This window comes from Rhinolophus hipposideros (assembly GCF_964194185.1).
Source record: "Rhinolophus hipposideros genome assembly, chromosome: 20".
NCBI classification, from domain to species: domain Eukaryota; kingdom Metazoa; phylum Chordata; class Mammalia; order Chiroptera; family Rhinolophidae; genus Rhinolophus; species Rhinolophus hipposideros.
The window spans coordinates 37,710,122-37,723,955 of NC_138066.1; the positions used below are offsets into that span (position 1 = coordinate 37,710,122).

The following is a 13,834-nucleotide window of genomic DNA, read 5'->3' on the forward strand; positions in this document are numbered from 1 at the left end:
ACACCTGGGGAAGAGGAGTGACACCTGCCCAGGGGCACAGAGGGAATCGGCAGCACTGGACCAAACTCTGGTTTCTTCTCTCTCTAACTGGGGAGGCTGCCAGCACTCAAGGGAAGGGAAAAGGCTACAGTAGTCACACCCAAACAAACTCCTTTTCAGGCGACGGTGCCCACTGCCAGGGGGGAGACCTTACAGACTCCTGAAGGTGCCCTATGTGGGACTGGGTGTGCGCAAAGGAGAAAGTGCAGGGAGGCTTCTGAGCTACGTCTGAGGCAGTGGGGAGATGCAGGGCTGACCGGGCGTCCCTGGTGACCCAGCCCCAGCGGTCGGAGCTGGTGCTCTCAGATGAGTGGCATGTCCTCCCTACTCTCTGCTCCTGTGCCACCAACTCTCAAAATGCCATGTGCTTCTGTTTTGCTCTCCCCCATTTAACAACGGGTCAGGGCAAGAGGGCAATCACCCCTCTTCTACCCATAACCCATGCTGTTTCCAGGAATTTGGAAAGGCAGAGACATTCACTCTACCTGCAGTGCCCCCCAGACTGGGGCCTACGGCCCAAGCCCAGGGCTTTGTGTCTATATTGTACAGGTTGTACCCTGCGCAAGCTCTGAAATCCAACTTGTGCTCTGCCTCCCAAGCTATGGGTCACCCAGGCAGAGTCCACCCAGAATAAGGCACACTTTCTTCCAGTTTGTGCAAAGGCATCAACAGGCCTAGCGGGGCACATGGAAGATGTCCCACTATTAAATGACCATGAGTTTGCCAGCCTGTGCCCACTCCTCCAGCCCCAGAGCTAGTCCTCAAGCCTCAGGCACTACACAGCACCCACCTGGGCCCATCCCTAAACAGTCCACGACCCTGCCCAGACATGATCTCATTCATTTTCTTCCAAAGGAAGGCAAGCCCTCCAATACCCAGTGAAAGCAAGGTACCAGGAGGCTTTCAGATGCGGCTGAGGAGCTGGGTGTTTAAGCCCTAACTCTGCTCCCCCATCCAAGAAAAGGCAATCAGCTCTGCCCCCTGGACAGCCCCACCTCCTGGCAGCATAAATTCTTAGTAAGCCTTGCATTTCTCATCAAGGATTCCCAGGGGTGGGGTCCAAAGGCAGCTGAGTAGTCTTGGAGTCAGCCATGGCAGGGACACAAGAATACACACACACACCATGCACGCACACACACTAGGAAAACCTCAAGTCTTCCTAGGCCTACTTGCCCCTTGCTCTCACCCACAGGGTCTGGACGCTGTGGCTGGATAAAGGTGCACTCAGACGGGGGAGGTGGGAGGAGGCAGCGAAGGGGCTGAATGACTCCCCCCAGGCACAGGCACAGGTGTGGGGCAAGGACAAAAGAGGCTGTGCAGGGCTGGGGCCAAGTTCAGGAATGCAGCAGGTGGGGCTGTTGGTGCCCTGGCAGGGCGCGCGTGGGCAGGCAGCTCAGCCCAGGCCCAGTCCGTGCCCACCCGGGGCTGGCGCCTAGTCCCGCTCACACCCTTTTCCGTGGGCTGGGGAACACAGCTTCAGAAATTCCCACGATTCCCAGCAGCCCAAACGGCCCAGCCCATCTCCCTACCGTGTTTCCCTGAAAATAAGACCTAACCAGAAAATAAGCCCTAGCATGATTTTTCAGGAGGACATCCCCTGAACATAAGCCCTAATGCATCTTTTGGAGTAAACCTTAATACAAGACCCGGTCTTATCTTCAGGAAAACACGGGAGTAAAAGGCATCTCCACAGCAGGGAACTCTGAAGGGGCAGAGAAGAGCCTCAACAGCACAAAAACTAAGTCAAGATCAGCCGTGAGCCACCATCATCCTCACCCTCTGGGAAGAAGAAGGGAGGGGCTCCTAGAACTCCCATGGGCTCAGGACTCCTCCCCACCCTGCAGGACGCAGCAGGACCCCTGGGCCTGTCCACCTGCAAAGAGTGTCTGCCAACACCCCGAGCTAGCCTCCGCAGACAACAGGGGCTTCCCTGGGAAACAAAGCGTTTGATCAAGACACGTGCAGATTCCTGTCTAGGTTGGGGCATGAAGAGGAAAAGGGAAGCATGATGGCTAAAACCTGAGCTATTTGGTCCCTCTTCCACCAGAGAAACTCACTGACTACTGTTATACGAGGGTCTTGGTGGGAAGTTGGGGACCAAGTGCTATGTGACTCCTGAATGACTAAACACTTGGATGGCAAACCAGTGAGCAGCCAGCCTGGCTTCCTTGACTTCCTAAGTAGGCAGACCCCAGGGTCCTGGCCTACCCCCTGTCAACTCTCTCTTCCCGTCAGACCCCTATTCCACTCTAGGATCCAACCCCACCTCCCACCTCCAGCCAGGATGATAGGGCGAGGAATGAGGGAAGCATCTCACCCTACAAGCTCATGGCTAAGCCGGGAGTTGTAGGGCAAAAACACTAGGGGGACACCCCCTACCCCATTCATGAGCAATTAAAAACTCTGGCAGAGGGTGGGAAGAGAAGGTGAGACAAGCAGCGGAGACACGGAGCAATGCAATGCCCCAAAGGCCACAAGTTTACAGCAGGGATCTCTCAAATAGCTCCCTCGGAATTCCTGTGGAGTCAGGTGTCCCTTTGAGGGCCGTTCTGGAACCTGGACTCCAGCACCACCTGGCAGCTTCTCCAAACACACCAGCTCTGGCCCTGCTGGAGGCAGGCCCAAGTCCTGAGCACTGTGGCCGGGGTCCCCTCCCCAGGTTACAGGCAGCTAGCTGAGCTGTCTGAACCAAATCCCGTGAACCTGAGGTTGCTCATAATCTGAGATCTGCCCCCAAAGACATCATCAGAAAGCTAAAGCCCATATATCCCACCCAAAGGCGCAAAGGACCTGTCTTTTTGATCCCTCTCGACTGTGGCCGTGGGACTGTGACCACTGTCCCCAGCCTCCAACTGCTTCCTTCACCTTTCCCAAGCGGGGCCACCAGAAGCCCAAGATTACCAGAGCCATGAGGGGTAGCTGACTTGGATGTCCCAGCCTCAGACTAAGAGAAGGGGGAGGGTAACGGGAGGAAAAAGGCACCAGGCTGACAAATTCATTTTTGCGATCGGCCCATTTCTGTTTGTCTGCTCAGACGCAGCTCCAGGCATCTGCACAAGCCAGATGGAGGAGGCTGCTATTTCTAGAAAAAAAAAAAGGGGAGGGGTGAGAGGGGAGGGAGGGAGGAGGCGGAGGCAGAGGGCAGAAGACTGGGTCTGTTTGCCCTGAAACCTCAGGCAGAACTATACCCCCTCCCCAGCACTACCAGACAGGGTCCCCATTCAAGAAAGGGCTGGGGCCAGGGCTGGGGTGAGGTGGGGTGGGGGAGAAGAAAGGCAGAGAAAGTTTAATTAGCTCAAGTCAGCTCCAGGCTACAATAGGCCCCCTCACGGGCTGCATCAGGTTTTCATTCATGAGCAAATGACAGTGTTCCAAAAATGCCAAGAATCGCTCCCCCCCACTTGCAGTCTCTCTCCCCCCCACCCCCCAACAGGAGTTGCATCCTCCAGCAGGCTGGCTGAGCCTGATACTGTGCTCCAGACATCCCTCCTCAAAGGGATGTGAGTAGGAAGAATTCATTATTAAAGAGCAGCTGGTACTTCAGCACCAACTGTACTCCCCCCAGCTCCTATAGCTGGTCCCCCTCCCCCTTGGTGCAGAAACACAAACTCCCCCCCCCCACCCTAGGCCCCATTTCTAAACACACAGCTAAGGTGCCACCCCTAGGGAAGGGAAAGCAAACCTTTGTCTCTGCACGTGATGCTGCGGCCCCCCACTCCCTCCAAACTACGGGACCCAGCCACAGAGGATATGCTGGGAAGGAAGGGAAGGCTGCCACAGGCTACCATGCCCTCCATCCTTGCTCCCAAGTAACTTGCACCTGGCATCTGTCTCTCTGGCCCTTGGCGAACATACGGACGCACGGAGGGACAGACGAGGTGGAGATACTGGAGGCCCACCCCCCTAACTCAAAGAGACCCCTGCCTGCCTTGTCAAGACGCAGCCCAGATCCAAGTCCAAGAGGGGACACGAGCAAACAGAGGATTCAAGAGAAGGGGCAGGAGGCAAACCAAGATCTCCCCAAGCTCTGAGTTTAGGAGGGAGAGGAAGGAGGGAAGACTGGAATGAAGAAGCAGGCAGCCCCCAATGTGGCTCAGCCACCATCCCCAGCCTGGCCCAGCCCAGCATCTCAACAGCCAGCACAAAAGCTCAGGGGCCCTAGTGCCTGGAACTCTGATTCAGGACCCACCCTGCCTACATCCTCTGACCCTGAAGAAGCCCGGGGCAAGGCCCAGCCCCAGCTCCAGTCCTGCAAGGCAGTCTGCTCAAGAGTCCCTCTATCCAAGTCTCCTGGATTTCCCATCCTCCGGCTCCTTTTGTTCCTATGATCTGGCTCCATCCTCCCATCCCAGCTAGACTGTGAACCCAGTCACCATTACTCCAACAGCCAAAGCTAACTGCAGGCCCCAGAAGAACAGTGGTCACTGTCAGAGTGGTGGGTCTCTTGAGCAACCCCCCCCCAAAAGCAAACGCAGCTTCTCCTCTTCCTCTTTAGGGACACACCTCATCTCAGGAGGCCAACAGTGGGGGTCTCAGGTGGTTACCTCCTCTCCCAAATGGAGCATCCCCACCTTCCCCTCTTCTCCCCCCACCAACTACCTTGCCAAAATACTTATCACCCAACCAGTTCTCATCTCCCCCAGGGCCCCAGAGAAGGGTGGGATAGAGAAGCAGCCTCCCCCAACTTAAAACACAGACAGTGTCCAGGCCTCCACGAAACAGAGACCCAGGATGAAAAATGGGGGGCATCCACCCCAGACAAGAAGCGGGGAGCCTGCATCGCCTAGCTGTCTCTCTGGCACCAGGGTGTCAGACAGAAGTGGGGGGGGGGGGGACAAACGCAGTAACGCCTCAAGGCGGAGAGGGTGAAATGGGAGAGAGAAGTAAGGTGGGCCCAAGGCCCCCTCCTCATGCGCGGAAATCAAGGACACAAAATCGAGAATGCGTTCTTAGGTCTGGGTAGAAGCGCTGTGGGGTGGGCAGCGCCCCTCACCTCCGAGTACCAAGAAAGGAGTATCCAGCGAAGAGGGGTCTACATAGAATCCAGGTGCAGGACTCAAATCGCTCTGCAACGCGACATGCGCCACCCGGGAGGGGGCAAATCAGAAAGCCCCGGCCGGGGTCCGAGCCATTTGGGGGTGCGGGTCGCAGGAAGGCGGGCCACTCCCTTACCTGCAGGAAGGCGCCCCTGTACGGGAGGAGCGGGGAGGGGCGCGCGCAGTAACCCCGAGGCCCGGCTCCCGGGCTGGCGATGCTACGGCGGGGCGCCGGCCGGCACCAGGAGCCGGGAGGAAGGAAGGGGGGCGCGGAGCGCGGCGCGCGCGCGGGGCGCCCGCGGACAGCGACGGCAGGAGGGTGCGCCGCCTCGCGTCCGGGGGGCCCGGGGGAGGTGGGATCCAGGATGGTGCGGCGCTCTCACCCCCTGCGGCTTGAGCTCCGGCTTCGCGGGCGGCGGCGGCAGCAGCGGCGGCGGCAGCAGCGGCAGCGCCTCCTCGACGGCTCCTCCATCTTTGCGGCGGCTCCTCCGGCTCCGCTCGCCGCCGCCACCAACAACAACATTCGGAGACGTCACTCCCGTCACGTGACCCGACCCGGAGCTAAAAATAGACCCGCCCCCCCTTCAGCCATCTCCAACCCCTCCCCTCCCTCTCGGCCCTCCCCGTGGGGCGGGGCCAGCAGCGCCACCGTGCCAGCTTCTTAAAGGGCCGGTACTCAGCTAGGGCCTGGCCTGAGGAGGGGGTGGAAGGCAGGGGATCGGAGCTCAGCGAGTAGTTCTGAAGGAGCGCTGCAGGCGGCCAGGTCCGGCTGCTGGGGCTCAGCCTTTGGGACGCTCGGTTTTCCTCCCCGCGCTTTCTCGACTTCCTTTTCAAACCTTGGATGGTGCAATCGTTGCCTGCCTAAGCTTCTCCCTAACACGCCCTCCCGCGGTGGGGGAGGGGAACTGGGGAACGGATTCCTAGGGGCTGGGAGGGCCGCGGAGGCCCCAGCCAGGGTTCCAGGCTGCGAGTGGATGGCTGGAACAGGTCTCGAGCTCGGACTGCACATACTGCATCCGTGCCAGGGAAAAAAAAAGACTGGGAAAAACCAGGGTATGATTGTAACAGTACAAGGCCTTCAAAAGGAAGACTTCCGGTCCGACTTTGGTATCATCCTCCTCTACAACTCCCCTTAGGATACGATATGAGTATGTGTGATTAAACTTACACAGTTTTCAATAACCCAGTAATTCCATTAACAAAAAATTTATTCTAAGGAAACAAACATTTACGTGTTCAAAAATGATTAGAGAAGGAAAAGAGATTGTTTATAATGATGTGAAAAGTTGGAAACAACCTAAATATCCATCAGTAGGGGATTGGCAAATAAACTAGGGTACGTCTACTCAGTAGAATGCCATCCAGACATTAAAAAATTATATAAGTCTATAATGACCTGAAAAGATGTTTAAGATATATTGTTTTCTCAAAAATCAGTAATCAAACAAGTACTACAGAATTGCTCCATTATTTTAAACAACAAACTAGATCCGTATGTTTGAGTATGTATGTATAGAAAAAATCCTGGAATACATACCAAAATATTTACCTTTGCTTTCTTCTTTACTTTTTTGTTTATGTCTGAAGTTTTGCAACTATCATGTATTACTTGTCTAATCAGAAAAAGTAAATGACAGGGCAGACGGGTGACTCAGTTGGTTAGAGCACAAGCTCCGGGCAACAGGGCTGCTGGTTCGATTCCCACATGGGCCAGTGAGCTGCAACCTCTGCAACGCGAATGAAGTCAATGAGCTGCCGCTCAGCAACCAGGTGGCCAGATGGCTCAGATGGTTGGAGCACGAGCTCTCATTCACAAGGTTGCAGGTTGGACTCCTCAACTCCCATAAGAGATGGTGGGCTGCGCCCCTTGTAACTAACAACCGCAAATGGACCTGGAGCTGAGCTGTGCCCTCCACAACTAAGATTGAAAAGACAACAACTTGACTTGGAAAAAATCCCGGAAGTACACACTGTTCACCAATAAAGTCCTGTTCCCCTTCCCCAATAAAATCTTAAAAAAAAAAAAAAAAAAAGAAAGAAAGAAAAAAAAAAGTAAATGACATACATAAATATTTCTGGAATAAATGATAAAGGTTCTTCCTACAAAGTATCTCATGAATCAGTTTCCTCTGACACCTCTCTAGCCCCACCCCTTGTTCTAAGCCAAATCACCCCTCACCTCAGATACTACATCTGCCATCCCAATTAGTCTACTACCTGCATCCATCCCTGCTTTCTCCCAAAACAAAGTTACCTTTTTAGAACACAAATCTAATCAAAAGGGGGCCTAAAACCTGTTCAATTTTGTCACCGAAATCTGTATCTGGCCCAGAAAAGTGCTTTCCAAACTTTAGGGTTTCTACAAATTACCTGAAATTTGTTCAAAATGCTAATTCCTGAACCCCACCTCTAGAGCTTACTTTATATATGCTTTGATTGACCTTGATAACAATTTGTAAATATACGTCTATTTATGGCATTATTGGTTCAGCGTCCATCTCTGTAAGCTTCTCAAGTACAGAAACCACACATCTCCACCCAGCACAGTGCCTGGAACAAAAAGAGACTTAATGAATATTTATTAAATGAAATGAATGAGCATTAAAAGATTAAGCCAAGGTGACCACTTTTTAACTGGACAATGGATTATGAGCAGAAAGGCTGTCCCCACAAAGTTATCCCATGTCACTCCAAGACAAGAGTCCTTCTGCCTCTATCCTGTAATTATGGTACCACCCATTTGCTATTACTACAACCTTATGTTGTCTCTTGTCAGCGGTTGGGTTGGAATCTTGCTTTCTCAGTGCTTATGTTTTGCCTCCCCAAGCTGAGTATGAGCCACTTGAGAAAAGAGATAAGATCATATTTCTTGTTGCCTTTCCAACATCTAGCACATCACTTCACACATAGCAGGTACTCAGTAAAGGCATGGGAACACTGAAGATTCTGAAACTTCTTTTCTCAAGATCTCAGCACATGAGGAAAGAATCTCCCCATCTGGCATGACATATGTCAATAACTGTCACGTGGAACACCTCCACTAGGCACTTCCCGTTGCATAGATGAAGGAACTGAGCCTCAGAGAAGCTGAATAATTTGCCCAAAGTCACTGAATTCATGCATGCAAGAACTGGATTCAAACCCATGTTTCTCTGTCCCCAAATCACAAGAAACAGGGCCTGGGGGAGCTGGGCTCCCAAGCCCAGAACTCTAGCCCTCTTCTCTGGAGGTCCCTGAGATTATCACCTTGGTCCCCCAGTACCCAATTGCCCTAGAAGTTACAAGAATTCACCATCTGGGGACTTGATGAGTCCTCAGATTTTCCTTTCTCAGGTAAGTGGGGGTTAAATAATTCCACATTCATTCTACACATGTTTCTTGAGTACCTGTAGTAAGTGCTGGGGATGTAGAAATGAAATCTGCCTTTAAGGAATTTAAGCATTCCTCACAAAAAATAAAACTGTCTTTTGTTATGAGTCCCTTTCGTAATGGTCCTTACGAGGACCATTCACCATGGAAACAAGAGTCATGGCATTGTCTTGTTAACCATTGCCTCAGTTTTCCAATGTAGAGTGAACCTACTAAAGATGGGAAATTCTATCCCTGGGACCCAGTGGTGAATTTGGTAGAAGGAAATCAATCTTGGAAGAGAACCAGGCATTTAACCAACCTGATAGGTTGGCACCACTACTGGACTTTGAAAAAGAGGCATCAGGGCTGGGGAGGGGAATGAGGAATGGTGAACAACACTGCTAAGGGCTCTGGGAATTGCTACTCTTACCTGGAATCATGAGAAGTGAACTGGTCAGTACTTAGAGCAGGAGAGAGAGAACTTTCCCCTCCCTGCTCAGTGGACACTGCTGTCCTGACAGCTAGTACCCATCTATCTCCTCTACACCCCCTCTCCCTCACTGAGGGTCTATGCCCGCTAAAGTTAGCATTGCCTGGGGAACAGACAGGGCACCCAGTTCCGGTGTGCCCTCCCTCACTTCCAAACTCTCACCCAGAATTTCTCCTGTAGTGGAAATCCTCAGATCCACAGGCAGGATTCCAAAGGCTCTGGGAGGCTCTGGCCAGAGTGGGCTAGCACAGTTCAAGTCTCTGGTGGTGCAATACTTATGTGGCCCTTCTGGCCTCCAAAGAGTGCCTGGGGTGGAAACAGTCTAGTTCTGCCTAAATATAGCCTCGGGCAGAAAATAATATAGAACAAGGAAGAACTGAGCTGATAAACCCAAGCGATAAGCATTTACTAGATATCTATCAAAAGAAATATGCATTCTTTAAAGGTTTTATGATTATCAAGGGCAAGTTATACATAAGGCACCTTGTTCCTAGTCCATTCAGCAAGAATTTATTGAACATACTAAAAAGTTATGAGGCCAGCACAATGCTAGGTACTGTGGGGACTGCAAAAAATAAGAAAACAGGACAGGAGGTGATAAAACCTGGTCCTAGGATCAGTTCCATCCCCATGTGCTGTTGGATGAGTCATTCCCCCTCTGGACCTTTGTGTGCTCATCTGGGAAACAGGACTCGGACTTCTGTTCTCTGATGTCCCTTTCAGTTGTGACACTCTGTGAATTCCAAATTAGATGTGATGGCAGATGTGACAGCATCCAGAATAATACTGGGCTTCAAAGGTTAGGCTGGACCTTCATTCCTTCAAGATGCTTTAAGGTCCAGTCCTGCCCTTAAGCTTTTTACAATATGCTCAAGAGCCAGAAGAGAATTTATTTCGGGGAGAACAATCTAGATGCTCAAGGCACAAAGCAAAAGCCGGTCATTGAGGACTGAGTTATGCAGAGTATAATAAAAGCTACTCCCAGGATGCCTGAGTTTGACTTAGGCCTCCCTGGATGACGCTGGACAAATCCCTTCCTCTCTCTGGACTCTTTCTTTACCTATAGGATGAGAGCGTTGGACTGGATTTCCTTCCAGCTGGAGACAGTTCTAGATTGTCCCACAAGGTGAAGTTGAGAAGGAAGCGTGGAAAAAGTGTTCCTCCTCCCTCCCCTTCCCTTCTTCTCCCTTATCCTCTAGACTTAGGGCTGAAGAAAACTGGTTCCAGGCTGATATCCAGCACAGAGTCATGCTTGACTGTTTGAGAAGTTTGGGGGAAGAGCAACAGACAGGTGCCTGGGCAAGCCCTCAGCCTTCTGGACTTTCATTTTCTTCATATGTAAAATAGTATGATTGGATGGATGACTTCTGAGGATTGTTTTGTAGCTCTGCGAACTAACAGTTCTAGAGTTGTAGCTCAAAACAGCAACAACAACAACAACAAAAATACAAGGAGGGCCTAACTGGAGGCGAGGTCCTTAGTCATTCCTCACTTTAGAGCTTGACACCTTCTGCTCCCTTCCCAGGTTTCCCAGCTCCTGCCTTCCTGGACCAGAGATTGGTAGCAGGCCACTGTGTCTACACTCAGCAGTGGCCAAGCCTAGGGAAAGCCAGCATAGTGGCTCCTAGAACAAGCTGTGAATTTGTTTAAAAATGAAGACTGTTCTGGGTACAGCTACTGCCATGTATCATTGTGCCTTAAAACACACACACACACATACACATAAAGGGAGTGCCAAAAAATGTATGCAAGTGGACACTTTGGTCAACGTTGCTCAAGCAGTAGTTTGCAGTAGTAATCAGAAGTGTCTGGACACTGATGGTAACCACTTTGAGCACCTCTTGTAATTGCAGAAGTGAAACGTGACTTGTATTCATCTTTTGTTATAGGTATATATTATTACAATTTTAATACAGTTTTCCTTTCTTAGAATGTGTATACTTTTTTTGGCATATATACATATATATATGCCAAATACATATATGTATATGTATATATATGTGTGTGTGTGTGTGTGTGTGTATATGTGTGTGTGTGTGTGTGTGTATATATATATATATATATATATATATATATATATATATATATATATGGAGAGAGAGAGAGAAGGGAAAAGCTGCCAGTCCCATGGTCTGCAGTCCCACACCAACCAAGAGCTTCCCACAGCAGCCAGCTACCTGCTAAAGGACAGCAGGTGACCAGAAGGCCTGGGACAGAGGTGGGACCCTAGGACAAGGCTTCTTAGCCCAGCCCTTCCCAAAGATATGGAGTAGCCCACATGGAGCCTTCTTATCCCTCAAGCAGCAAGTAGAGCAGGAGGTACAGGGGGATGACTGAAAAGGAAACCTGTCCTCTCCCCTACCTCTCTGCTAATCCTGAAGCCCAGGATTTCCAGGACGTATGAGGTTCCTCCCTGCCTGCTGAGGAGTCAAGGCCACATGAACTCAACAATGCAAGGACAGCATGGCCAGTCACGTCCCACATGTCTGCAGTTTCCTCTAGAGCGTCTTCTCTGAGCAGAGCATACACATTGGGGAGGACAGAGGGTGCAAATGTGCCTGCCCTCTGGGAGCTTACGAGCCTGTGGAGACAACAGAACCCCAAGAAGCAGGATGAAGCAGTGGGGAAGGATGAAGCCTGGGAGACAGACCAGCTCTGCCTAGAGAAGCTCAGGCAAATCATTTGCTCTTTCTGAGCCTCAGTTTCCCCTCTGTGATTGGAGGTTTGGACTGTGTGATTCTAGAAGGCCTTCCTGGCCCTCAGAGAACAAGATGCAGTATATTTACCTGGTGTATGAAGGACTTAGACTATAGCCACACAAAAACTGGCACAGTTGCCTTCCCTCCAGCAAGTAGTCGTCAGTTGACATACATTTTACGCCCCTTTCTTCATAAACATGTATTGAGCAACTTCCTTTCGAACGGCCCTGTCACATATATCATCATTCTCACAACTCTATAGATATTATGTACTCCATCTTATAGATAAGGAGATGGAGGCCCAGGAAGGTTAAGCAACCCATAACAGGTAGGGCCAGGGCAAAACCCAGGCTCTGGGTGCAGCACCAGATGAGGCCTCCATAGGTTTGAGGGGTCTCTCCCAAGTAGGCAAAGACAGCCATGTCCTCTTTCTCCTGGGAATTCTTTGAGGACCCAGGACATCCTGACAAGAAGTCCTTTATTGACGTGTCTGGAAGGCATATTCCACCATCCTTAAGCAGTAGGGTCTCTGGTATATCCATGAGGACACATCCTGCCCAGTAGACAGAGAAGCAGAAAATAGACTTTATCTGCGCCATTTCATTTCATCCTCTCAACCCCACAAGGTGCATGCTGTTATTATTATTATTATCTCCGCTTTTAAGATGAAGAAACTAAGGTTCAGGAGAATTAAGGAACTTGCCAAAAGCCAGAAACCTAGTAAATGAAAATGCAAGGATCGACCCCAGGTAATAGGAGCCCAGAGCCTGCTCAGTTTAATCACTGGATCCCACCCCAATGAGAGGGTATAGACTTTACCACTTACCAGCTATGAATTTGGAAATTTACTTACTCTCTTAAAATCTGTTTCATCACCTATAAAAGTGGACAGTGATATCTTCCTCACTGGGTTGCTGGGGCATGACATGGTGTACATGTGTGAAGGCCTAGCTCAGGTATGGCAAAGGACAAACCCCACCCTCACCTCCAGCCTTGCTGTTACCACTCCCTGGTTCTGGACCAGCTGAAATGCTATTGGCCATTTCTAGTCCAAGCAAGGTATTCACCTTCCACACCGGAAATGACCTCTACCCCCACCCTCTCTCACATTGCTGTTTCCAGCTCCTGGGCTCCAAATCCCACTCTCCTAAGCTCTGAATTGCCCTGGTGGGGCGTGTGGGGAGTGGGGGTGGGAGGCAGGGTTGCAAGCCCAGATAGCCATCCCTAAGTCTGTTTACCTGCCCCAAGAATCCTACAGGAGTACTCCAGACTAGGGTTGCCAGAATTAGCAAATAAAAATACAGGACGCCCAGTTAAATTTGAATTTCAGATAAACATGGAATAATTTTATACAGTACTTATATGAAGAGTTCATGACTGTTTAAACTTACGTTATTTATTTTTATACTTATATTTAAAAATTATTCCTTATCTGAAATTCAAATTTAAATGAGTATCTGTATTTTGTCTGGCATTCCTACCTTCCACCCCCAGACCGCAAGATCAGGTTAGAGATTGACCTTAATGGCAGACAGCCCAGCAAGTGGCTTTTCTGAAAAGTTTTTAGACAACTTTAAGTATAATTTACATAATATAAAATTTACCCATTTTGAGTGTACAAGTCAACATTTTTTATTAAATTTACCAAGTTGTACAACCATCACAAAATCCAGTTTTAAAATATTTCATTACCCCAATAAAATGCCCATTTATAGTTAATTACCGTTACCATCTCCACACATGGCTTTTAAAACATTTAACAAATTAATTACTTTTTCTGCTATAAAAAGTCAAACTTTTTTTTATTATTATTAAATTTATTTGGGGCAGCCAGATGGCTCAGTTGGTTAGAGCATGAACTCTAAACAACAGGGTTACTGGTTCGATTCTCACATGGGCCAGTGATTGAAGGAAAACGACATGGAGCTGATGGGCCGTGGAGAAACACACTGTTCTCCAATATTCCCAATTTAAAAAAAAAAAGTTTTTTAAATTCATTGGGGTGACAATGGTCAACAAAACTACATAGGTTTCAAGTGTACAATTCTATAATACATAATCTATATTCTGTATGTTTCACTATGTGTTCACCACCCAGAGTCAGCTCTCTAGAGTCAGTTCTCCTTCCATCACCATACAAAAAGTCACACTCTTAATGTAGAAATTCTGGGGGGGGGAGGGGGGGAATCAGAGAAGTACAAAGAAGTAAATAAAATCAC

The 13,834-nt window shown here is 49.9% G+C and overlaps 1 protein-coding gene across 6 annotated transcripts in view; it reads right to left on the reverse strand.

Moving 5' to 3' along the window:
* Positions 1-13,834, reverse strand: part of HDAC5 (histone deacetylase 5) — a 44,889-nt gene that overhangs the window by 30,087 nt on the left and 968 nt on the right. Inside the window, exon 1 of one of the 6 annotated variants that reach the window (XM_081029303.1) lies at positions 5,459-5,615. The exons of 1 other annotated variant lie outside the window; for it this stretch is intronic. The gene's annotated coding sequence lies outside the window, so the exon portion shown is untranslated. Of the gene's footprint in view, positions 1-5,211; positions 5,616-13,834 lie in introns of those variants that run through there. 4 more of the 6 variants (XM_081029301.1, XM_081029302.1, XM_081029305.1 and 1 more) reach the window with 4 other exon arrangements.